This window comes from Lissotriton vulgaris, chromosome 12, assembly GCF_964263255.1.
Source record: "Lissotriton vulgaris chromosome 12, aLisVul1.2, whole genome shotgun sequence".
NCBI classification, from domain to species: Eukaryota; Metazoa; Chordata; class Amphibia; order Caudata; family Salamandridae; genus Lissotriton; species Lissotriton vulgaris.
This window is the reverse complement of record NC_141700.1, coordinates 74,979,691-74,998,184: the sequence shown is the minus strand read 5'-3', so window position 1 is coordinate 74,998,184 and position 18,494 is coordinate 74,979,691. Positions and strand designations below refer to the sequence as shown.

General features: G+C 46.4%; 1 protein-coding gene across 5 annotated transcripts in view; it reads left to right on the top strand.

Moving 5' to 3' along the window:
• Positions 1 to 18,494, top strand: part of LINGO3 (leucine rich repeat and Ig domain containing 3) — a 229,308-nt gene that overhangs the window by 162,835 nt on the left and 47,979 nt on the right. The window contains exon 1 of one of the 5 annotated variants that reach the window (XM_086947207.1): positions 366 to 714. The exons of the other annotated variants lie outside the window; for them this stretch is intronic. The gene's annotated coding sequence lies outside the window, so the exon portion shown is untranslated. Of the gene's footprint in view, positions 1 to 365; positions 715 to 18,494 lie in introns of those variants that run through there. 5 annotated transcript variants of the gene reach the window in all.

Genomic DNA, 18,494 nt, shown 5'->3' with positions numbered 1-18,494 from the left:
AGGCTGGCACGCGCCCCGTAAGTTGGCTGAGCTGTCTATGTTTTGATTTGGCAGTAAATGAGTCGCTGTTTTCACAAGCTTCGCATACGGTGTTTTCTTTAAATCCTTGACATGAAATCCCTGCCTCCCATGGAGATGCAGATGTCTTGTATTTTGCATAAACTGCCATCCTCTGCACATCCTGCCTGACGACAAATGCCTGCGCAGCGCGGCCCCTGATGAGAGCAGCTGTCCTCGCCCGCGGCGGGACTGCCTCAGGAATCGATCTTATGTGCACAACATGGCGACGGGGAAGTGAGGGCGCGCGTGGGCGGGACTGAGGGCGCGCGCGGCGGAAGTGTGGGGGCGCGAGCCTTTGAGTGTCTGGGCGGGAGAAGTACAAGTGTCTGGGAGGAAGTGGCACGGAGAGAAAGACCTTTTACTGTGTGGGGAAAGACCTGGTTGTTAAAAACCCTCAATGAGCAATCATAGTCGAACAGCTGCCTGGAAAAAGAAACATTTTGAAATAGCCAGAAAGAGCTAGCCCTAAACGTTAGCCCACCCAGACATTTGCCTAAAGAAGCTCGACAATTGGTGCAGAAAACGCCTTCCATCCATGGATAGCAATTCAATTAACTTTCTTTTTTAGTTGGCTGTGTGACTGTCCTTTAAAGTTAATTTAAAAGTGTGCCATAGAGGAGTAAACATGACATCCATCATTCTTAACACAAAAAGGTAAGATTTTCAAAAAATACAATCAACTTATTTTATTTACTCAGTGGTAGTGAAACGTAATTTGTTTTAAGTCAGCTAACCTGTGTAGCTTGTCAATCGTTTTAGAACTTTTCCATTTTATTTTAAGCGTTTCCTTTACGTTTGAAGTGTTATGCTAAAAAAAGTTTTCCTTTTAAGTGCGAAAAAGGTACATTTGGGTCACAAGTGAAAATGACGTGTAAACACTTTTATATGTTTGATATTTTGTATTTCTTTTATAGCTTTTCATATAAATTGTAGGCGCTTGGGGGGCTAGTTGAAAGCACCAAAGCAATAGAAACCGAACAGAAACCTAGTAAAACATGTCACATGTGTCTTTTAGGCATCGCTGACATCAGATGATGAATTCGAAATATATATGATAATAGCATTGAGCATCCATAGCTTCTTAAAGCAATCTCTTCATTCATAAATGTTTGCTTTATTAATGCCACACATCTTGAAGTACAGGTATAAGGGTTCCTATAGAGATGTGTTTACTTTTAAAAGGGTGACAAGCCTGCATACAACTTACAAAACATGTGCAAACCTTGCTTAGGATGGAAAGTAAATGTTAGTTAAATAGTTTGTTGATTTCCTCAGGTGGGTGTGTGTTCACCCCTTCAGGGTAGAAGTGTGATGGGCATTCTTAAGTATTTTTGCCGGTGGTTAATTTGTAAAAGAAAACAAAAAGTGCTGGGGCGCTCATCCCCTGGCAGCCTGCAACAGCCCATTTCTACAGTTAGCACCTCCTAAAACAGAACCAACTACTAGCCGTTAAAGTGGGGAGAGGATGTGATGTAATGTCCAGAGCTGCCTACTTTGGAGCTGGGGAACCAGGTTTGAGTCTCAGCATCGGCTCAACATCCTGTGATTCTGGGTAAATCAGTTAAATTCCCTATAAATGAATGTGTCCTTAACTGGTGCTCATGAAAAGCGCCAGTGTTAATGATAAAGTGCCAGTGCTGAGTACTGGAAACCACCAGCTCAAATTAAGCACTGATTTTTGGCTAGGGCAGGAGTTACTCTACGGCTAGTTCTGGCTGCATGTTATTTATGTTTTTAGGTCGAACATTCTAGACCTCTTGTATATACTTTAGTATATACTTATATATTCGTATATACTTTGTGTATGTACTTTGTGGGCTCTGGAGAGCAGCTGAAAGGCAATATTTCTCTCCATGTGTTCCCATACCTGGCGTGTCACGCAGTTTGGTGCTTACTTTCCACCATGTTAAAGAACAGTAGATGTTTCAGCACCCAGGCTAATGTGCTGCATAGCTAAATATATATATAAAGTCACAAAGGCAAGATCAATTGCATTGCAAATGCTTGTTTTCCAAATGGCTTGTGGCTGGCAGAGGCAGCATTTGTTTCACGAGCTCAGCAGCTATTCTCACACTGTGGGGAAGCGCAGCACCACCGGATGCGGCTCTGTCTCCCTCTGTCCATCCCAAGCACGGCCACTGGAATTATGTGGCAGAGGAGGACCAAATTACGAGGCAGGGTTGAACCAACTATGCTTCAAGAAAAGGCTAATTATGAAGCATAATGATGCACATTTTGTGATAGTATTACTTCATTCTTTTGTCATTTTTTACACCTCGTAACAGAGTCAGTTCACCTAATTAGTAACTATTTAACACCAAATACAGCAATAAGCAACTTAAAGATGAACAGTCAAACTTTGCGAAAAACGTTCCGGTGCGCAGGAATCCATTCACCGTATTTTTTGTAACTTTTGATCCGTTGTTAAAACCTGCAGATTATACAGCAGATGGTAGATTATGTGGCAAATGCGGCAAATCCGTAACTATGCACAAATCATTGCAGCTACAAAATCACATAATTCCAGTGGCCCTGATCTAAGGTGCCCAGCATCCCTCTGACCTGAGTACTCAGAATTTCCTTTTTTTCAATCAATTTCAGCATACTTAGGCCTTGCCTCTAAACAGCCATCTAAAGTAAAACAAATCAGCAACAGATCCTTTGTGCAGTGCTCCTGGTATGATGCGGCAAAAGAAGGCCCAAATTATGCGGCTGTGTTTACGAAATTAACAAGCAAGAAAATGCAAAGTGTTTGGCACATTCTGTGGCAGCATTTGAATATGTTGTTATTTTAAAACACATTAATGCTGTCTTGGTTACGGTTCAGTTTAACCTTCAAAACCAACAATCCGCAACCAGAAGGTAACCAGCTAACCTTTGTCGTGGGTCTCCCACACAGGATCGCAATGTCGCTTGTTTTCCTTCTAACTTTTGATTCGTTTTATATAGACTCCGTTTTTTTTCAGTCTGCAAATTCTACGGTAGTTGGAGGTTAACTGGTACGTGCAGTAAATCTATAATTATAGTGAAACGCGTGGCGGCCCCACAATAGCCCATCCATGGTCTATTTCTTCGCGCCTCCCAGGGTAGCTTTCTTTAGCGGGTTCGACCCCTTTTCCTTGGCTGACGTCACACGTGCTGTTTGGACTGAGGACCGTCTCACCAAAACTCTCGAGCAGACAATTGGACTCTCACAACCTTTTTCGACTTTGTGGTAAAATGACCAAACGAGTTAATGACGAGCCCGGCCAGCTGCTGAAGAGCAGTCTCACGAATCCTATATTTATTATCAAAAGGAAGCGAGCTGGGCCCCGGTGCACTGCACGCGCCGCACCATTGATAGAGACGCCCCTGGACCCAGCCCCACTGGCCCCCACGCAGCTGTTCAGTTGCGTGGAAGATGAGAGACGGTGTGAACACGGGACCACGGCGTCACGGGCAGCCGCTAAAATAGGCTTCCCGCCCGAGAGGTGGTCGGTGCGGGGCGGGGTTCCCTAGGGACTGAGGGGGGACGGTCACGCACTAGTGTCAGCAGGTGTGCACGAGTGGTGTCACCCCTGCTCATTGTTTCCAGGACTCCTCGTGAGGGGGCTATTAATATCCCGACGTGTGTGTGTGTGGGGGGGGGGGGGTGGGGGGGGGGGGGAGCTGTTAGGGGTAGCCAGCTGGTCGGGAAGGCCTCACTCCTCACTCTCTCAGGATGGCTAGGGCGGGGTCTGGGTGGGCGCACGTTACTGAACATCTCTGGGGCCCCACAGCCCCTCTGTGCTTTTCATGAGAAAGCGATGTTTTTGTTTCTCACGCCAGGGGCGTGACATAGGAGAGCCCCCCAATTCATGGGGATCCCTAAAAATTTTTTTTTAATTATATATATATATATATATATATATATATATATATATATATATATATATATATATATATATATATATATATATATATATATATATATATATATATATTATATAATAATTACGATATGGGAGTTTCTGGGACCCCCTCGACTCTTTCTGCAAGGACCCCCTTCATTTTGTGTTACACCTGCCTCACAAGACGTCACACGAAGCAAATATCGAACATGTTGCTGCGAATTGTTCTCCTGGGCGGACATTTTGCCGTATTAACCCTTTGAAAGTCAGGCCTCCGCAGATAAAAGAAGGGGCAGGTCGGTCAGAGGTGTTTGTGAGGCCTGGGTCACTACCGTTATTGTGGGGTTGGGGGGGCGGGGGGGAGGAGGCACATGAATACCTCTTCCAAAACAAAAACAATATTCTGGGGCAAACTTCAAAGCAATACCAGTGTATGGCCCCACAGAGTGACGACTGATGCTACCTGCCGCGTAATATCTGCAAAAGTCTGCTTTTGTGATATATAAAAAAAGTACTTTAATAGTTGCCGCGCGGGGCCTGGAGGAAATAGCTCTGGCTGTTCCCCCTTAGCATAGATGGCAAGAGATCTACAGGGAATTGCGATGGGAATTTCAATCAATCAATCAATCAAGGCATTTATATAGCGCGCTACTCACCCAGAGGGTCTCAAAGCGCTAGGGGAGGGGGGGGGGGGGGGGTCCGCTAGGTAAACTTTAGGTAAAATTAGCTGAGTTGGAAACATTCTCCAATGCAGATGAATGGAAGAATTTTTCTCACTCAGCTACTTTGGCATTACATTTGAAATTCCCGTCTCAATTCCCTACAATTATCACTTTATTGAGTAGACCCTATGATCTGCACTATGATAAGTAGGCATAGTTACATTATACTAATTATGTGTGTTGGGCAGAGTGGGCGGAGCTTTGGGGCAGTGGGTGTGGTACATTTTCAAGTAAGAAATTGATAGCTGTGCTGCAAAGTGACCCTGGTTTTTTTTTCTCCAAATGTTGGCAACTATGCCCTTGTGACAGCACTGGTCAGGGAGGTGGACAGAGGTCTGTGGAGAAGCCCAAGACTGCTCGCTCCCAGGTGGGCAGGCGGGGGCCCGAGTGGCTGTGTGGTCCAGGGAATTTTGGCTGCGGGGCGCTCAGGGACTTGCCTGACTTGGAAGGGGCAGACCTGTGGCACAGGTTTGCAGGGACTGCTCGTGTATGGGTGGCGAGGAAAGTAGAGTGCTGTGGGTAAGATGGGCATACCAGCTCTGGTGAGGGTCGTCCTAGGGAGCCTGAGACAATTCGGGTATGGTTAAACTCGTAATAAGGGACTTCACCCTGTGTGGGGGGCAATTCATGTGGACACCTGCAAGGCTGTTCCCCGCAGCGGAAACAGAATCCTGCTACAGTCTACCTCAGCCTACAGAGCCGAGTTCCTGAGTATTTTGGATATATGAGTTAACGCATATAATTTTTATTTCCTCCACCGGTCAAATAATGTTGCTAGGGCATACATTTTTGGCTATATACACCCCAGAACAAATAAAGGTGTTAGGGCAGTTTTAATCTTCATGTACACACCTACCCCATTCCTCGTCACAAGTACATTTACAAATGCAAATGGGGTGGTGGAAAAACAGCTATGCACACCCACAGTGTTATGACTTTGGATTTATATGACATCTTCCTGATGGTCACTCTCACGCCTTCACCCTGGATGCCATGGTGTTCCGCCTTAACCCCACCCTAGCTGATAACCTGGACGGAGCCATGCTTTTGGCCATTATTAAACTACGCGTGCCTAAATATTAAACTTTAGTCAGGGCCACTGGAATTATGCAACAGTGGGCGATCAAATTATGCAGCAGGCTTAACTAAATTATATGACAAGAAAAGGAAAACGATGTGACATACTGTGGCCAATTTTTGACACTATTACTGCATTATATTAACATTTTTACATATGTTAACACTGCCTGGGCAAAGATTTCCCCTTAATAGTACCAGTTTAACATCCAGATACAGCAGTAAGCAACTGAAAGGTAAACCGTCAACATTCCACTGCACTACAACACATGTAACCATGTCTTTAGTAACTTTTGATCTGTTTGAGCTAGAAACAACATTTTTGTTGTTAAAATCTGCAAATTGTGCATCAGATGATGCATTATTTGGCAAACACAGTTATGAAGAAAACACCACGGCCGCTCAATCACATAATCCTAGTGGCCCTGACTATAGTTCTAACGCCTCGGTTCATCCACCTTGACCATGGGTTTTGCTCAGGGTTAGACAAGGGACACCCTCATAAAGTGTATACCAATAAAGCACAGACCAAGACAACCCATCCTGTGTTTGGGTGCATACTAGTCTATAGTCTATCACAATCAATACACAATTCATCTTCTTTTAGAAGGACTAAGTCACAGTTCGTGGAAAAATAGAGTATACAGATTTGATCTTATGAGAAAAGAATAATAGAAAAGCAGTATTCTAGCTTATTTTGTCTCTGATCATTTTACAAATGGTAACTCAGTGCTTAATTTGTGCTGGTGTTTGCCGGTGCTTGGTACCAGCACTTGCGTTTTAACACCAGCACTTTTTTCATGACAGTTCACCACGTGGTGGTGCTGTCTGTGCATTTGCAGCTGGGTACACCAGTTTAGCAATGCATTATGCATTTAAAAAAACAGTAATAGCAGTCTGTCCGGCCCACTGGTACTGGCATTTTATTGGACTGGCAGGAGCAGAGGGTGGTGCAAGCTGCCGTTACATCCTTAGTGATCCCTTAGGCGCTGACGATTCTATTTTTAGAAATTAAGCACAAGGTAGCGTTACATATCATGATGTCTGAGGAGCATAAAGACATCCATATTACATCACAACTTAGGGCCTCTTTGTCAACAAACAGCCATACTGTCATAGTGACAGTTTGACTTATGGTCAGAGAACATATATTTTTAAATCACACTTGATGAACTAACCTCTTTCAACCATAACGTGTCCGAGTTCAGGGACTCAGCCAGAGCTAAAGGAATTAGGAGAAGCATTTAGCCCCACTGAATTTTCCTTCTAGATCTGGCCTAGAGAAAGCTTCTGTCGTTCTAGCCTCATGTTTTTCAAACAAAGGTAATGAAAATACATACATACATAGATACATTTACATAGCTGCCAAGATTTCAGATTGCTATGTGTGACATTTTCATAATGTCAGTGTAATTATGAGTGACATTTCAACGACTATGAGTGACACTTCTTGCGAGCAAAATCAAGCAGTGAAAACTAGGGAAACGTATCAATATCAGAAATTACACCCATTTGAGCAACCAGATACTCTTAAGAAGTCAGTGAACTAAAGCGTGCAACAGGACTAAACACTTCCTGACTAGGTGAAGCACTTGGTACATGTTTCACTGAGAATTAGATTTGGTCCCAAAATCTTACTGCATAAACAATAAAAAACACTTCAAATTTTTGTTTGATTTTTTTTAACATCCTGCACTTAATGAGTTACAGATATGCGTGCCTTCCCACCATATCTTTTTGCACACCCTTTTGTGAAGCATATGTTGCAAAAAGACCTTCATTTTTCCCAAAGACCCATTTGGTTGCCTGGCCTGATAAATAACCAAAATATTGAACAATCAGGGTGAAATCCACAGCACTGATTTTCGTCAAGGACAACAACTTTCTGTTTTGATTCTGGGCGAGGCAGAGAACTGCGACCATACTCTGAAGAAGACTGCACTGATTTCAGTACCAACTATAGATATTTGGGAATGTGGTTCTCAGGTAACTTGAAATGGCATACACACCTGCAAGCATTAAAAATAAGGGCACTGGCATCGGTCAAAGGCCTAAAAAGCTTTAATAACACCTATGGTGAAAGGACAGATAGACCCGTCTTAAAAGCCTATCAAGCAATGGTCCCCCCACAATTTCTGTATGGAGCCGAGGTTATTTATCTCAGTGGTAAGACCTCCTGGGATAGAGAGGAGGGAAATATATTAAAAAGCTTATTCGCTCTGCCAAAATCCTCTATGGTGCAGGCAGTACGACTGGAGCTGGGAATAACCTCCTGGGCTATTACAGCTTGTATGAGCCTTGTACGCTTCTGGCAGCGGTTGGGAGTAGGGGAAATTGCTAAAATTTCCCAATGGGCCAAGGAGGAAATTACCATTAGTGAGCTCCCCTGGGCAAAAGAGGTGAGAGCCTCAATATGCAAGGCTTATGGGGTGTTAGATTTGAAGGTACGCTTGCCGCAAGACCACCTAATATTTGGGAAAAAAGAATTAAGGACTCAAGGGGTCAATATGTCCCGTAGTTATGATCGGGAATACCTTGCTCAAAAGACCTCGGTAGCACATATGAAAGTGGCTTGGGAGAGCAGTCAACATTTCCCTTACGTGGATCGGTTACCCAGCCATAGTCTGAGGCGAGAAGTCCTGAAAATGCGAATTGGCATAAACCCAGGCTATGCAAATAACGGGGTTTGAAACCTAATGATAGGAAGTAATGGGAAATGCACCTGCACTTTAGGAACCACCTGCGATATTTTACATATCTTACTAGATTTACGAGATTTTTAGACCTTCGAAAGGAGTTTTTATGTCCGATTTAAAAAAAATATAAGATTACGCACAGAATGCAAGCTGCCACTCTTTTGGTGGAAATGGAGAATTTAGATATAGCCTGTGCGTTGGGGAAATATATGAATAAAGTTAGGCTGTTCCTCAAATGCGCAGAAGAACATGTATAGTGTAGCCCTTATCTTTGAATAAAGGTAGAGATACTAAGGGACAATAGTAGTAAAAATTGCATTCTGAAGAAGGTGTATATATAGGAAAATGTTAGCGATTTTAACAAATAAATGTTATTATACTCCGTTTTAAAAGGAACAAGAGAAGGTAATTTTCATGTATCTTGAGGTGTAATTATGGTTTTAATTTTATCCTGTTATGCTGCTGCTCTTTTTTTTGTTGAATATTGCCATGTTTTGCTGCTGTCTTTTCTTTTATCACGGAATGTGGAATGTACTTTTAAGGTTTTAACAAATCAAATAAAGTTTTGTTTGACTGACTGACTGATTTCAGTAGCCACAGGACTCGGACCCTGAAGTCCAGTCTGCTCTGATTTTTCTTTAGAATTATTACTTTCATCCTACGCTAAATATAATATTATCGTTGTATTGCACTGATTATGAAGGCTACTCTGCACGAATGAGGATTTCCACTTTTCACAAATTCTCAGCGTTATTCTGTTTTTTGGATTTCCATTGTGAGACTGAGAAGCCTAGGCCATGCCAACTCAGTAAAAAGACCCAAACCGACCGTTTCTTCCTGGAATCATCTTCTGCACTGCATGGTAATGACGTGACTGTCTGGGGTGCCTTGCTATCATTTATAACAGAAGACAAGGCACCACCAGATCTGCGTGGGGGCCGCCGGGCAGTGCCCTGTTCAGATTACGATCCGGATGCTGTTCTTTTTATACACTGACGTCATTCATGAGGAAAGTGTGCGAGGCGGCCCTGGTTGGGGCTTGATTGATTGATTCAAAGTGCTTTTTTTGTGTGCTACTTTAGAGACATTTATTAATGTTGTCCTCTATTTACAGTTTTAACATCGGATTAAAACACCCAGAGTGAATTGCCGTCTGATGTGGGCTGTCTGTAGGGCTTTTCCCTATGAAAATGAACGCAAAACAAAGTATGCCAGCACTCACCTTTCCGAGCCACGCCCGGCTGAAATCTAGATCAGCAATGATTTTATGCCAGCGCGCAACACTCCTCCACTAATTCCCGCTTTCTGAATCCGGTCAGACCTCACTTGTAGGACCAGTCAGGAGGTGAAGTTGTTGTTGTGGTAGTTGTGGTATACTTATATAGCGCAAGCCTGTCACCACCAAGGGCATCCTGGCGCTTTGACCCGTGATCCAACAAATTCAGCGACTCAGCCTGTCCTAGGGAAGAGGTAGGTTTTCAGCGCCTTTCTGAAGGCTAAGAGATCCTCAAGACTTCTCAGGGATATTGGCAGGGAGTTCCAGAGTTTGGCCGCCGCTACTCTGAACGATCGGCCACCCATCCTCACTCTCTGGAAGCGCGGGACTATAAGTAGCCTGGATGAAGAGGAACGCAGAGCTCGGGATGGAAGGTACCAGGCAAACATTCTCCGCAAAGGGATTGGGCCCAGGCCATGGATAGCCCTAAACACAATGCACGCTGCTTTGTAGCGAACGCGTAGATGGACCGGCAGCCAGTGGAGTTCCTGTAACGCTGCCGTGGAAGAGCTGTGGTAGGGGCGGGAAAGGGCGAGCTTGGCAGCTATATTTTGCACCCTTTGAAGCTTGCTCAGATGTGTTACCGGGGCCTCCAGAAGTAGTGCGTTACAGTAGTCAAGTCGACTTAGGATGGTACTTCGCACTACTTCTGGTCTGGCTTGCTCAGGGAGGAGGGGTAACACCTTGCGCAGCATGCGGATCAACATCATGCACGTTGAGGTGGTCTTATTTACGTGCAGATCCAGCTGCAGGTTGGGCCCAAAAATGACACCCAGGTTACGTGCCGATTGTGCGGCTGACACCGTCTCTGAAAATGACGGGGGCCAAAAATCGTCTGGGAGATCTCGGGGAACTCGGTCATTGGAGCAGTACAGGACCTCTGTCTTAGTTCCATTGAACTGTAATGAGTTCAAACGGAGCCATTCCGCTGTAGCCTGCATGCACCGGTGGAAGGTCTCCAATGGGACTGCGTCCTGTCCCTCCAGTGAAAAGACCAGCTGGGTATCATCCGCATAATTAAATGCGGAGATCCCAAATGATTTAATGAGCTGGACTAGAGGGCGGAGGCAGATATTAAAGAGTATAGGGCTGATGGCTGAGCCCTGAGGTACTCCTTGTCCTACTCTCCGCTCCTCTGAACTGAAGGGAGGGAGCGAAACCCATTGCTGACGGTTGTCCAGATAGGAGATTAACCAGTCATTCCCCCGCAGCGCCATAGCCAGCACTAGAATGTCGAAACGTGACCACTGCTGAGGCAGCAGGCCCCGCCCGGCTGTCTCGATTTTGCGCGCACACAGAATTAGTGCGGGGGGGGAGGTGACGTCATCTAGTGGGAATTTCCTGCAGCCAGATACCATGTTCAGCGAGCGCCCGGGGCGGCAAAAAGTCAAGAAGTCTGCGACGGGACACTGGTAGAGCTGGCGCAAGTGTCACAGGCGCGCCGGACGCGCTATTAGCAGCCATCCAGCGCTGGAGTCTGCAACAGCAGAGTGGCATTAAAATGCGTGACAATGCATTTCAGTGCGGTGATTAGGGTGACCAACTGGCATTGGTGCAAATTCAGGACGGTGAGTGTAAAAATTCAGGACAAAGGGTCAAAATTCAGGACACAAATTCAGGACAGGAGGTCAAAATTCAGGACAAAACTTCTAGACAATAGGTACGTTTTACAGACACATCTGAGGTTGCGCAATAGTATATAAGTAAGCCCAGCCATTTCCAAACATATTCAACCATTTGCAAACCTATCCATCATGTATCCTTCCATCTATCATTTCACTCATCCATCCCTTCTTCCATCCTTTCACTCATCCATCCATTATCCATCCATCCACCCTTTCACCCTATACATCTATACACTTATCCATCTATTCTTCATACCATCCATCCAGCCATTTACCCTTTCACCAATCCAGCCATCCTTTCACTTACTAATCCTTCCACCCATCCACTCTTTTAGTCATCCATCCATCCTCCCTTTCTCTCTCCATCGACCCTTTCACTTAGCCATCCTTCCTTCCATCCATCCATCCATCCACCCATCCATCTACTCATCCACTCATGAAACAATACATTGACCCTATCACTCATCCATCTATCATTTCACTCCTTCACACATCTATTCATCATTTTGCCCATCTACCCTCCATTTCACTCGTCTCATCCATCCTTACACCCACCCTTTCACTCATACATCCATTCATTCACCCTTGCACTTATCAATCCATCAATCCATCCATCATTTCACTCATCCACCCTCCCACACACCCATCATCCACCCAACTATCCACCCACCCACACATCCACTCATCCATCCTTTCACCCACCACCAATCCATCCTTTCACCCACCCACCATCCACCTACCCACTCATCCATCCACTCATCCATCCTTTCACCAACCCATTCATCATCCATCCATCCTTTCACCCACCCACTCATCATCCATCCTTTCACCCACCCACTCATCATCCACCCATCCTTCCCCTCATCATCCATCCATCCTTCCCCTCATCATCCATCCATCCTTCCCCTCATCATCCATCCATCCATCCTTTCACCCACCCCCTCATCATCCATCCATCCATATCCTCATCATCCATCCATTCTTCCCCTCATCATCCATCCATCTTTCCCCTCATCATCCATCCATCCATCCATCCATCCTTTCACCCACCCCCTCATCATCCATCCATCCATCCTTTCATCCATCCATCCATCCCCTCATCATCCATCCATCCCCTCATCATCCATCCATCCTTCCCCTCATCATCCATCCATCCTTCCTCTCATCATCCATCCATCCTTTCACCCACCCCTCATCATCCATCCATCCATATCCTCATCATCCATCCATCCTTCCCCTCATCATCCATCCTTTCACCCACCCCCTCATCATCCATCTATCCTTCCCCTCATCATCCATCCATCCTCCCCTTCATCATCCATCCATCCATCCTTCCCCTCATCATCCTTCCATCCTTTCTCCCACCCACCCATCCATCCATCCATCCTTCCCCTCCATCCATCCCCTCATCCATCCTTCCCCTCATCATCCATCCTTTCACCCACCCCCTCATCATCCATCCATCCTTCCCCTCATCATCCATCCATCCATCCATCCTCCCCTTCATCATCCATCCATCCTTCCCCTCATCATCCATCCACCCTTCCCCTCATCATCCATCCATCCTCCCCTTCATCATCCATCCATCCTTCCCCTCATCATCCTTCCATGCACCCACCCGTCCATCCATCCATCCATCCTTTCACCCACCCACTCATCATCCATCCATCCATCCCCTCATCATCCATCCATCCCCTCATCATCCATCCATCCTTCCCCTCATCATCCATCCATCCTTCCTCTCATCATCCATCCATCCTTTCACCCACCCCTCATCATCCATCCATCCATATCCTCATCATCCATCCATCCTTCCCCTCATCATCCATCCTTTCACCCACCCCCTCATCATCCATCCATCCTCCCCCACATCATCCATCCATCCTCCCCTTCATCATCCATCCATCCATCCTTCCCCTCATCATCCTTCCATCCTTTCTCCCACCCACCCATCCATCCATCCATCCTTCCCCTCCATCCATCCCCTCATCCATCCTTCCCCTCATCATCCATCCTTTCACCCACCCCCTCATCATCCATCCATCCTTCCCCTCATCATCCATCCATCCATCCTCCCCTTCATCATCCATCCATCCTTCCCCTCATCATCCATCCATCCTTCCCCTCATCATCCATCCATCCTCCCCTTCATCATCCATCCATCCTTCCCCTCATCATCCTTCCATCCTTTCACGCACCCACCCGTCCATCCATCCATCCTTTCCATCCATCCATCCTTCCCCTCCATCCATCTCCTCATCCATCCTTCCCCTCATCCATCCATCCTTCCTTCCCCTCATCCACCCATCCACTCACCCATCCTTTCACCCACCCACCATCTACCCACCCACCCACTCATCCATCCACTCATCCATCCATCCTTTCACCCACCCACTCATCATCCATCATCTATCCTTCCACCCACTCATCATCCATCCTTTCACCCACCCACTCTCCATCCATCCATCCTTTCACCCACCCACTCATCATCCATCCATCCATCCATCCTTCCCCTCATCATCCACCCATCCTTCCCCTCATCATCCATCCATCCTTCCACCCACCCACCCATCTATCTACTCCTCCACTCATGAATCCATCCATTGACCCTATCACTCATCCAACTATCATTTCACTCCTTCACACATCTATTCATCCTTTTGTCCATCTACCCTCCATTTCACTCTTCTCATCCATCCTTACACCCACCCTTTCACTCATACGTCCATTCATTCACCCTTGCACTTATCAATCCATCAATCCATCCATCATTTCACTCATCCACACTCCCACACCCATCATCCACCAAACTATCCACCCACCCACACATCCACTCATCCATCCTTTCACCCACCACCAATCCATCCTTTCACCCACCCACCATCCACCCACCCACTCATCCATCCACTCATCCATCCATCCATCCTTTCACCAACCCTCTCATCATCCATCCATCCTTTTACCCACCCACTCATCATCCATCCTTTCACCCACCCACTCATCATCCATCCATCCTTCCCCTCATCATCCATCTATCCATCCTTTCACCCACCCCCTCATCATCCATCCATCCATATCCTCATCATCCATCCATCCTTCCCCTCATCATCCATCCATCTTTCCCCTCATCATCCATCCATCCCTCCATCCTTTCACCCACCCCCTCATCATCCATCGATCCATCCTTTCACCCACCCACTCATCATCCATCCATCCATCCCCTCATCATCCATCCATCCATCCCCTCATCATCCATCCATCCTTCCCCTCATCATCCATCCATCCTTCCTCTCATCATCCATCCATCCTTTCACCCACCCCCTCATCATCCATCCATCCATATCCTCATCATCCATCCATCCTTCCCCTCATCATCCATCCTTTCACCCACCCCCTCATCATCCATCTATCCTTCCCCTCATCATCCATCCATCCTCCCCTTCATCATCCATCCATCCTTCCCCTCATCATCCTTCCATCCTTTCTCCCACCCACCCATCCATCCATCCTTCCCCTACATCCATCCCCTCATCCATCCTTCCCCACATCATCCATCCTTTCACCCACCCCCTCATCATCCATCCATCCTTCCCCTCATCATCCATCCATCCATCCTCCCCTTCATCATCCATCCATCCTTCCCCTCATCATCCTTCCATCCTTTCACGCACCCACCCATCCATCCATCCTTTCCATCCATCCATCCTTCCCCTCCATCCATCTCCTCATCCATCCTTCCCCGTATCCATCCATCCTTCCTTCCCCTCATCCATCCATCCTTCCTTCCCCTCATCCATCCTTCCCCTCATCCATCCTTCATTTCGTACATCCTCCATCCTTCCCCTCATCCATCCATCCTTCCCCTCCATCCATCCTTCCCCTCATCCATCTTTCCCCTCATCCATCATTCAGCTACCCTTCCACCCAAAATGTCATCCCCCACTGTGAGGCACTGTACTTACAGGAGATACTCTAAGAGAACTGATTGAACTGATTGTCCTCCATACTTTGTTAATCAGTGTGGGTAGATTGTGCTATTTCTTAATTTTATTACATTATAGACTGCATGTTTGAAGAACCGAGGTTTGTTTACAATTTAGTGACAGTAAATAAGCTCTGTGGAGTGAACCACGTGCTACCTCGGTGTAATCTGGCCGAGTCAGGAAGTTTGGGGCCCTGGGCAGAAATGGAATGTGTGAGCTCTAAATTGCAGATACAAGACGCATTCAGGGCTGTTTGCATCTGAATAGATGCTCCTGCTCCTGAACCTGCAGCCCCTCCTCTCAGTCACCTTCAAGCACCTCTTAGCAGCTCATCAAGGGCTGAAGGTGTGAGGGTTGCCGCCCTGCTGTGCCTCTCCAATGCTGCTGAGTATCTAAGCTTTGGAACAGCCTCGGAGTCAAGAAGGGGGGGTGGGGGCAAGCTGTGCAGGCTTTAGGGTGGTGAGACCGGTGCCCGGTTAAAATGACGGACAAATGGCGTCCGTTAAAGAATCCTTCACGGACAACGGTCAGACGGCCGAAATTACGGACTGTCCGTGAAATTTACGGACGGTTGGTCACCCTAGCGGTGATGCGGAACACTGCACTGAAATGCACTAGTGTCACGCCTGATGCGTGACACTTGGCAGGCCTGCATTTATGTTAAAGGTGAATTGTCATAATTAATCCCGTAATTCTTTAAAGGGACTATCTAGGTTATTACTCATTGGTGCTCTTATGAAAAAAAAAATATATATATACTAGCAGACCGTCCCGACGTTGTCCGGGTATGAATTGCTGCCGGCCAGTAATATATTGTTTTGTAGGATTTCGTTTTGATAGCATTTCTTATCTGTGACAGGCCTGTGAAACGCTCCGATTCACAGTGCACTGCTGATGCACTTAAGAGTGCGCGTTCAGTAGTGTGTGAACTTGAGTTTCCCTACTCGACAACATGGCATGAGCACAATTTACATTACAGAAGAACACATTTGTTTGTGGTAGGCACGGGGAGACAAAGCGATTTGCCTGGAATCGCAGGATGTTGAGCCGAGATTCGAATGTAGCTCCCCAGCTCTAAAGTTCGCAATTCTTGAACTTGTGGCAGGAGGTGTGCCTAAAAGTGTATGTCGGTGCTGGCCATCAATGAGAGAGACCTGTGCATTTTTCAAATCGGTGGTGAAAAAATATGAGTATGTTGCTGGAGATGTGGGCCGCCGTGCCACCAATGTACTTACCGGGGGAGAGTAAACACCCATTATTCCGCAACTTTCTTTCCGCATACCATCACTCCGCATACTTTCATTACGAAAGTACCATGACTCCGCAATGCCATTATAACTCATGGCATTGTATTTTATATGCTTTTACCACACATACATTTACAACGAAATGCGTTGTAAATGCATGAATGGTAAAAGCATGTTTTTTTTTAATGTTTGGATAAGGTAAGTATGGGTATAGGGGTATATGTTTTGGGGGTACTGAGGTATATGTTTTGGGGTGTTTGGGTATTTTAAGGGTCCAATATAGTTTTGGGTTATGGGGTACAGAGGTAGTTTTAGGGTTTTGGGATAGGTATGGGTTTTGGGGTATAGGGGTATTTTTAGGGTTCAGGGGTAGGTTTGGGTTTTGGGGTAAAAGGGTATTTTAAGGTTTCAGGGCTAGGTTTGGGTTTTGGGGTACAGGGGTATTTGTAGGGTTCAGGGCTAGGTTTGGGTTTTGGGGTACAGGGGTATTTTAGGGTTCAGGGATAGGTTTGGGTTTTGGGGTACAGGGTTATTTTTATGGTTCAGGGCTAGGTTTGGGTTTTGGGGTATATGGGTATTTTTAGGGTTGAGGGGTAGGTTTGGGTTTTGGGGTACTTGGGTATTTTAAGCGTTCAGGGCTAGGTTTGGGTTTTGGGGTACAGGGGTATTTTAGGGTTCAGGGGTAGGTTTTGGGGTACAGGGGTATTTTTAGGGTTCAGGGCTAGGTTTGGGTTTTGGGGTACAGGGGTATTTTTAGGGTTCAGGGGTAGGTTTGGGTTTTGAGGTACAGGGGTATTTATAGGGTTCAGGGCTAGGTTTGGGTTTTGGGGTACAGGGGTATTTTTAGGGTTTAGGGATAGGTTTGGGTTTTGGGGTACAGGGTATATTTATAGGGTTAAGATGGGTTAGTGTTTAAGGGTGTTGGGGTATTTTAAGGAGTAAGGGTGGGTTATGATTATGGGGTGCAGGGGTATTAAAAGGGAGCAGGGTGGACACTCGGTGCTGGAATGTACAGAACCTGGGAAGAAAAAACAATGAAATATTGGGCACAACGCTCGCTTTTTTTTCTGTAATCCCGCGCCCCGCACACGCCCACGCCCCCAGCACACGCCCACAGCACACGATATGAGACATGGCATGAAGGGCGGAACGTACCTCACGCCCCTAGCGTTTTTCACACCCCAGCACACACCCACAGCACAACGCAGACACACCCACAAGGGACTACTTTGCTGGCACGGTTCTTTTACCTTTTAAATGTTTGTGGTGGGCGTCTGCATAGCCTATGTCCTTCTGCTGCAACTGCCCTTTCCAACGCTGTATTGGGTGTTGTGATTGGTGCTGTGGTTCCTGAGATTACCCGCCTCAAAGGTTTGGGCTCTCTCTTTATTATATTAGTATAGATATAGATATATATCACTGCTCCTGGTACACCAAACAGTGAGGCACTCAGCAGGCGGGTGCTGCCATGCGTCAGTGTTCCGCGTAATAAAAACGCTCCAAAATCTCACCAGTCCATAGGAAAAGAAGGCAGCGCTCGCGGGAATCTGTGCAAAGCGGTGTTTCATTAATTCACAAACAGACGCGTTTCGGGTAACTCCCTTCTTCGGTGAAGGGAGTTACCCGAAACGCGTCTGTTTGTGAATTAATAAAACACCGCTTTGCACAGATTCCCACGAGTGCTGCCTTCTTTTCCTATGGACTGGGGAGATTTTGGAGCTTTTATATATATATATATCGAACAGCAACTCCAGCTACTTCCACCACAGCGCGGCGGCGAAGACAGAGAAACGGACCACTTCTATAGGCAAGATGATTTATTTAACCTTTTCCATCCAGTACAGCATAGGCAGATGATGCGTTTCGGGCATTTCATGCAAAAACGACCAAAAGCGAAGATGCACACAAGCACAGGCAAAACCCGCCGTTTCCAGGAGGA